Consider the following 8445-nt stretch of genomic DNA (forward strand, 5'->3'; position numbering starts at 1 on the left):
CTTTTGGTTCTCAGTAATTCCCCAATAATGATAACATGGTAAATATAGTCCTTGCAATCACCATAATTTATAAGTTGGAACTTCATGACAAAATTTATTCTGAGAAAGAATCAAAATTATAAAAGATAGGTAGAATTCATAAAACAAAGCTGTAAGTAAAATTTAAGAGTTGTTATATGTAAACTATTGTGATGGCATAACTTTAGAGTTCTGATTTATAACATAAATCATTTATATCTCAAGTGTAAAATAAGGTTGGGAAAATCAAATCCCTTTATTTCAGATTTATTGCATGATTTGTAAACCTGTCCCTCTGTTTACATATTTTTTTCTTGTGCTGTGTACATAAATTTTGAATGTTTCAGGATTTTCATGTATGTTTTATAAGCAATCATATACTTTTAAAAACTGTTACTAACTGTGATCCCTATAGAATGCATACAAATCCTAGCCTAGTTCTTCCATTTAACAGGAAAAGATTTATATGTGGTAAGTATATTCTCTAGTCTGGGTTGATTCAAGTATAACTTTATAAATAAGAAAAACAATAACATTTCTTTAACCTGCATTCACCTTCTGAGTCTGAATCCTATCTGGGAGTACAGCATGCTCATCGAAAAGAAGCCATCTCTTTAGAAAGCCTGAATCTCCTTGGCTAATAGTACTTTATGTCTCTAAGAGGCTGCAATAAAAAATAACAATAATTGTCTTGATATTTGGAACTATTTTATAGAATAGATATAACCAAAAGTGCCCTACACGGGTGATTGTCTTGAGAACTAGGTGTGACTAGTTCTGTCACATATTAACTGTGTAGCTCTCTGCATGTCACTGCCTCTTGGTTATCTTCATCTGTAAATTAAGAAGGCTAGACTCTTGAGGACATTTTCAGGATGAATCGTGTGTCAATCAGTGTTTCTACCATCTATACCAGATTCTCACAATGACTCGATCATTCTAGAGTTGTTTCAGGTGACTAATTTTATTGATTTTCCTCAATAACAGAGATTATGCATTTTACTTCCTTTATAATCTATTTTTGGCATAGCTGCACATTCTGCATGAAGTAGTTAGCCATTTTTTGGCATATATTCGTCTAGCTAGTCAGCCAGCCACCCAGCAACTCATCCATTCTTCCATTTATCCATACCCCAATTCATTCCCTTATTCAGTCATTCATTCAACAAATATTAACTGAACAAACACCACTTACAAGGTTGTTAGTGAGGCTTTCTTGGAAGAATTGTGTTAAGATACAAACTTACAGGGAATTTCTTTCTTGTTTTTGTAGAACATGGGGGAACCTGTGTGGTTGCTTAGTAGATGTTTTGGAGCCAGATACCATCTGGGTTCAAATTCCAACTCAATTCCGGTCCTATCAAGGTGAGATAGTGCTGATAACTCTGATTTTACGTCCACCTAAATCCTCCTCATAAAGGGGTTACCTCTCCATCCAGACCTCTCCCTGTGTAGCACAAGTCACTAGTTTCCTATCTCCTGCATTATTATTTACAGTTTCTTTCTGGCTGCAGTGCACACCAACAATCTGTTTTTGCTTCTCAGTACAGAGGATTCTTTATGTTGGCTCTCTCTCTTTCTTTCTCTCTCTCATATGACCATGTATTTTGAAATATTATATTAAACTTGCATTTATCAATGAATGGGAGGGAATGAAATTTAGAGACAATTTTTCATGTCATTTTGCTAGGCACTTTATATAGACTATCTCACTGTATCCTGATAAGAATCTTTCATAGTAGATATTATTGTCCCCATTTTATAGATGCAGAAAGGTTAGGTCACCTTTTCATGGATACAGTCTGAGATACTAACTTACTTCTATTTTCTGGCTCCAAAATCTAGCCTTGTTCTAAAATACTTCATTTCCTAGTCTTTATTGATCAAAGCTAGAAAGAACTGCTGATCTGTAATCCTAGTATAGATATGACAACCAATATTTTCTAATGTAAAACATTTCCAGAATTTTTTTTATTTTAGAGACATGCCTAATTTCTGCTAGACTTCTAAGCTACTAAATAGTGATAGTAGCTTAGAGGTATTCAATTATTACCTTTTCCTTCCAATTATATCCCTAGAGATCTAGGAACTGAAAATTGTGAACCATCCTCTGTGCCTCCCAGGATTATCTTTTACCAAGGCTTAAACCAATTTACAACTCAATGGCTTTACTTGCCAAAGCAAACTACCAGCAACCACATACATATATGCTTCGTAACTGCAATTAATTCATTAAGTCCTTACAAATATCCTATTTGGTCAGGACTATTTCCCCTGTTTAAGTGAATTTCCCAGGTCACACAGCTAGTCAATTTCACAGCTAATATAGTAGAATAGTAGTCTTGTTCCTCCAACAGATTCTGACTTTAAATTTTAAGGCCCAGTATGTTTTGAGGTTCCTTGACCTTTTTCTTCTCACTGTTTTCCAACATGAGTCAGTCGCCTCTCAGTAATGGGTCACACCAAAACCCACTCTCAACTCTCTCCTTGTTCATTTATTTTTCCCACTTAGAATATTTTCCTGATAACAACAAACCACTAAAATTTTTCTGAGAACTTGCTATAGGCAGCAATTTATAGGCATTATCTAATCTAATGCTCACTCACGACTGTTCTTTCTGTCAAGTATCATTATCTCCATTTGTCAAATGGGAAGACTGAGGAAATGGAGAGAGGTTAAATGTATTGCCCAGGGTAAAAATTATAGAACTGGGGTTGGTTTTGAGTCTGAATTCACCAGCCATTATGGTAAATGCCATCATACTATCTTAACAAGGGAAAGCCCAAATCCCTTGGGCTTTAAATTTAAAAATGGGGTGTAACAGAAATAGTGCAGTTTTGATGTTAGCATATATTTTCAATGGAAGTAGTATGTCTCCCATTGCGGCAAAAATTGTTGTTTTTTTTTTTTTTTTTTTTTTTGAGTCTGTAAATAAATCTTAGACATCGCAATGGTTTGTGCCTTCCAACAGTCCCCCAATACATAAACAAATATACAGGAGAGCTGTAGTATGAAAATGTCATGGCAGGAGTGGAGAGGTGAATAGGAAAATCAATGCCTAAAACAACTACTGGAAGAAAAGTGATCATTTAAAAAAGGCCAAGGGCCTTGCACTCAAATCTCTAGACAGATGATTTTGTTGGTTGACTATGGAAATATATTCCAGGTACGTTATATATCTTAATTTTTGCACAGAAAAATATATAGAAGAAGTGGTGAACTGCATGCCCCTTGGCTACTTTAACTACATGTTAGTTGTTTCAGTCAGATTTTTAGCAAGAAGAATGTTCAAGGTTGAATGTGGTATGATACCTAGATCCAGATACTGTGATTTCCTTTTAAGTCAAAAAGGGTATTTGAGTGTCCAGATGAAAGTACTAACACATTCAATAAGCAGTTATAAAAGTTCTACTATAGTGTGCTGTCACTGTCCAACATATTAGAAACACAAAGACAAAAAGAATACAGTCTCTGTTGTTGAGAACTTCTAAAGTCTAGTTGATTACTTCTAAAATGCTAGTGATGGAACTTCATAACAGGGCTTTCAAATGTACCATTGCCCCAAAAGCTATTTCCACAACTAATAACCTAACCGAATGTAAGCTCCTCCGCTTTAACTCATTTTCATCATTAAAGATTACATTTCAAAACTGTCTCCATAGGAAACCATTGCCTGGTTGCCTGCAATCAAATCTAAGGTAAATGCTCATGCAAGTCTTCATGTAACCCATATCACATTTGTATTCATTTGTTCAATATCAATTTATTTGATGGTTTATAGGCTGTGAGGACAGAGTCTACTTTTATTTACCTAGGAATTTGTACAGTGACTGGTTTACAATAAGAATTAAATAATTACTTGATGTTTATGCCATTGAATGGTTGACAGCAATCCAGAATCAATTTAATGAGAACTTTTTGAACACTATTCATGCATCAGATACTGTGTTAGACAGTTAAGATATAAAAGACTGGAGTTTTGCTTTCAGGGACTTTATAGATTAGTTAGGATTAGAGTCAGATTAAAAAAACAAACAAACAAAAGAAGTTAATCTCTTCCTCAGAAAGTAGACTATTTGAGTAATAATTCAAATTTACAAAGTGTTTTCACAATTAATATCACATATGGGTCAAATAATAAACTGCTACACAATGTAATCCCTTATTTCCATTTTACAAATGGACAATTCTAGGCTGAGCGAGGTTTTGTGTCCTGCCCTAATCACATGGGTTGAGACAGCATGCAGGGACTCAGTCTATCGCTTTCAGCTCCATGATTCCCCGGGAAGTGTTTTGACTCAAAGCCAAAAAGTCAAGGTTCCTGTGCAGTTAACAGTGTTTTTGAACTTGGAAAGAAAGTGTATCTATCACTGGATTTGTGGGGTTCTCCTGCATGAAAGACATTCATTTTAAACGTTTCCTAGAGGGTCAACAGGTAGTATATAATTGATCAAGCATTTTGGGAGTGAAGTGACTAAACATCATCCCAAAGGAAGGCTTAGCATCGAGAATTATCGTTCTTTGGCTTCCCTTGACAAGGGATATAAATCAGCAGGTGGATGCGCCTGTCTTGCTTGGAGAAATTGCAGCTTTATAAATAAAAACACTAATCCATGCTGCTGCTGACCAGCCTCTGCTGCCAGCTCACAATTTCAGTCTCTCACCAGCCTGCCCTGGGGACCTTTCCCATTGCCAGTGTTGAATATTTTGCATTGTTTTAAATAAAATTTTGTTAAATAGTAAGTAACAATAGTTAGTAAATATAAACTCATTTAGAACATTTGGACAATGTAGGATAAAATTTTAAAAATAAAAATCATTCATAATCTCACTACCCAGAGACAAGATCCATTAATACTTTGGAATATTTCCTCCAGTTTATTTCTTCTATAATAACAGGGTTTTTTCTCCATAATTGAGTTAAATGTATAAGTTTGCTTTTCTTTAAACTTGATAACAGATTATATCATTTTCATTTGCTATTATAAAATCTTTGTATATAAACTGCACTGACTTTAGATTTTATCATGTGGAAAATCACTGTTTAACCCATTCTCTATTTGGAAAATTTTGTGATATTTTGTTTGTTCTGATTTTTTACTCTTTTAATTAACACAGTGGTGAGTGCCTTAGTGGCAAGAGCTCCTTTCCTCTTGTTCTGGACTTATTTCCTATATTCCTTCAATAAACAAACATGGGCCATCTATTATACTCATGGATATTTCAGGTGTTAGAGATACAATGAAAAGCAAAAGAGCCATCATCTTCCTGTTCATGTGGAGCTTACATTCTGTGTTGGACATGAGCGAATGAACAGTCTCTGGGGTGAAAATGTCAAATTAGAAACATGGAGGAGTCTTTAGGAGTACAAAGGAGGGCAGACAACCCCGATGTAAAGTTAATGATAAGGCTTCCTGGAGTAAGTGATTTTAAAGGATATAAAAAAAATGGAGGTAAAAAAGAAAAGGAAAAATTAATGTATATAGTTAGAATAGTGTGTGTATGATTCCTTTGGGGATCTCAAAGATATTTATGATGTTGAGATACTCAAAATGAGAAATGAGAATGATGAGGTTGAAAATTAACAAGCACAAAGATCATAAAGGATAAGTTTAAGATTTTATTTGAGATACTGACTTTCACCCCAAGGGCAATATAGAACTATTAAGGTATTTTATCTAGGAAAGTAATACATTGAGATTTCTGTAAAGCAAGAATCCTGGAAACTGAATTACTGGGATATAGAAGACATCTTTTAGGGTCCTGAAATATGTTGCGAAACCATTTTCCAAAAGCGTTATCATAATGCTTGCCTTCCCATTGGCCTCATACAAGAAAGGCCATTTGTTAGTGGGTGTAACAATGTCTCACATTTACTGGAACATATTTGTGTTCTTGGTACTATACTAACTGGTACTTTACATTCATTTGCTTAGTGAGGCCTTACAGCAATCTGTTAGGATTGAAAATATTGCTTCCATTTAACAAAATTTCTTAAAAGTTACAAAGAAAGAATAATTTCCCCACAGTCATGGAAGAAGTAAATAGCTGGACTTAGGGTCAAATCTAAGCATGCTTGAGTCTTAGAGTCCATTCTCCCTCTTAATAAGCTTCGACACCTTTCAACTCATTATCGACATACATAATTCCTATAGAATGTAAAGCCAACATTCATTATCTTGCCTAGGTTTTATTTCTATAAGAATTTTATAAAATTTATATAGACTTTTCTGGAATTAGACTTCTCTTAGGAAAACCATTTATGAAAGAAAGAAGAACAGCAAAGTTTAGGTGATGGGAGACAGGCTTAGTTACAGGCAGGTGGCATGTTTATACAGTACCCTTTATCTTCCCTGTTACTACTACAGAACAGCTGTTAATCTGTTTCCCCCAGATTAATGTTAGCAGTGGATCAGATGCAGTTGCCCTGCAAAGTGCCAGACCCCAGGATGTAATAAAAGTAAATAACTTAAGTTTAGAAGGAGGCTTGCTTCTCAATGATATCAGGCTGGAACGATAGAGAGCCCTTTGTCTCTCTAGGCCTACTCTGGCTACATTCATGACTGTGAATTATGCCATGTTTGTAGACTCCTCACGGCACAATATGGAGCTGCCCATCATTGCTAACTGTCAGTGAAGAGAAAGGCTTGGGCAGCCTTAAAGTGTGAACCAAACTGTGGGTCCAATATTTGCAATCAATTCCCTTCTCCTCAGTTTTATTGCAATTATATTCATTGAACACAGTCCACTGAGGATTTGAGAATAAATTGTGTATGGAAATTTGGAAGATCTTGCAAAATGTATAGAAATATTACCTAAGACAGATATTGGAAAAGAGCAATGATATAGATCCATTGAATGAGGCAAAATGGTTTGCCCTCTAACCAGCTATGGTAACTTAGTCTCTTTAAATGTCAGATTCCTTCTTTTTCCAATGATGACAATCATGATACCTATTGTGATGGTGAACAGTAAATGCCATAAATTATCAAATATATCTAACACTGTATCTGAGACAGTAAAAGGAAGTCCTCCTTAAAAATAGATTGTCAAAAATATTAAATAAAATTATTTAAATATATTGTATATGGTTTGTTGCTATTTATCATTTTTAAAATACTTATTCGGTTATTTAAAATATAGTTTTAAATTTTATTGCATGGAATTGAGAAAACCATCCTGATGGAATAGTGTGATAAAAACCACTACATTTGCTAGTAACAAAAGCCCTAAATTTGAGTCCCAGATTTACTACTGTGGTTCCTTATGAAAGTCATGTACCCTCTTGTGCTTCTGTTCTATCATCTTATCTTGGGTATCTTAGGATCTGCCATATGCTTTATAGTGTTATTATGAAAATTACTTGGCGCTTTCCAAGTAGATTATTCTGCGATGTATTCAATTGCAGGCTTTTTCTGAATAGACTGGAAGTCCAAGGTGGCCTGAGAGAAGAAACGTGGCTATATCTTTAACTCTAAGATAAAAAAGAGGGTAAAAGCTCAGACAACAGGGGAATTCTCCCTGGCCCATAAAAGAAGGCAAGTCCTTCAGGCTGGCAATTCAGAGTCAGGCCCTGGGATTGATTTCTTTTCCCCTTGGAGCATGTTGACAATAGCCACAGATGGAGTTTATGGACCAAAAGGCAGCTCACAGAAGCATGGAGGTGACCATGTCTGTTCAGAGTGTGGCTGGCTGTGAGGAACCAGACTTCCTCCTGAGATGATGGCCAAGGATAGCCATCACAGCTGCAGACTTCACAGAACATTAGCTTCAGAAGTCACTTTTTAGGTCACATACAAAACCCATCTCTTTTATGGTCACACAGCACAGGCTGGCTCCCAAGCTCCCACTTTTAGGCTCAGAAGAGCACCTGCAACCATGCCCTCTTAGGCAGTAGCTCTGCAGCCCTTCAGGTGAGACCTTCTAGGACAAGTATAACTTTGGCCACTTGCCTTGCATAAATGTCCCCTTTGCTTGACCTTGTTTCTTCATGAACCCCTTTCCTCTCATTTTGACCTTCACCCTCAGGTTTGATGATTCCTGCTATTTAGGGCCCTGCATATATTCTTCTCTTGTCTTTGGGTCACACTAAGTTTCTAGAGTTTTCAGAGCTGCTATTTCTGTATCAGTACTGAAAACTAGAATGTATCATCTCCTATGTGTTACATATGATTCAACACACAAGAGGCAACTGGAATCCCAAAAAGTTAAAGAAAATATCTCGTTAAGGCTCTGGGCATAATATATAGGCTATAGTTTCCTGTTAAAATAATTGGAGAGAACACGATTATGTACATCAGGGCTCTTTTAAGGTGAAGTTTCCTTGGCATGTGCATTATCACATATATTCTCTTAGAGAACTGGGGATAAAGAACAAATTTAACTTACAAAATGATGCAAATGATATTCAGATGGCTTAAACATCC

This window comes from Trachypithecus francoisi, unplaced genomic scaffold (genome assembly GCF_009764315.1).
Source record: "Trachypithecus francoisi isolate TF-2019V2 unplaced genomic scaffold, Tfra_2.0 Lachesis_group8, whole genome shotgun sequence".
NCBI lineage: Eukaryota > Metazoa > Chordata > Mammalia > Primates > Cercopithecidae > Trachypithecus > Trachypithecus francoisi.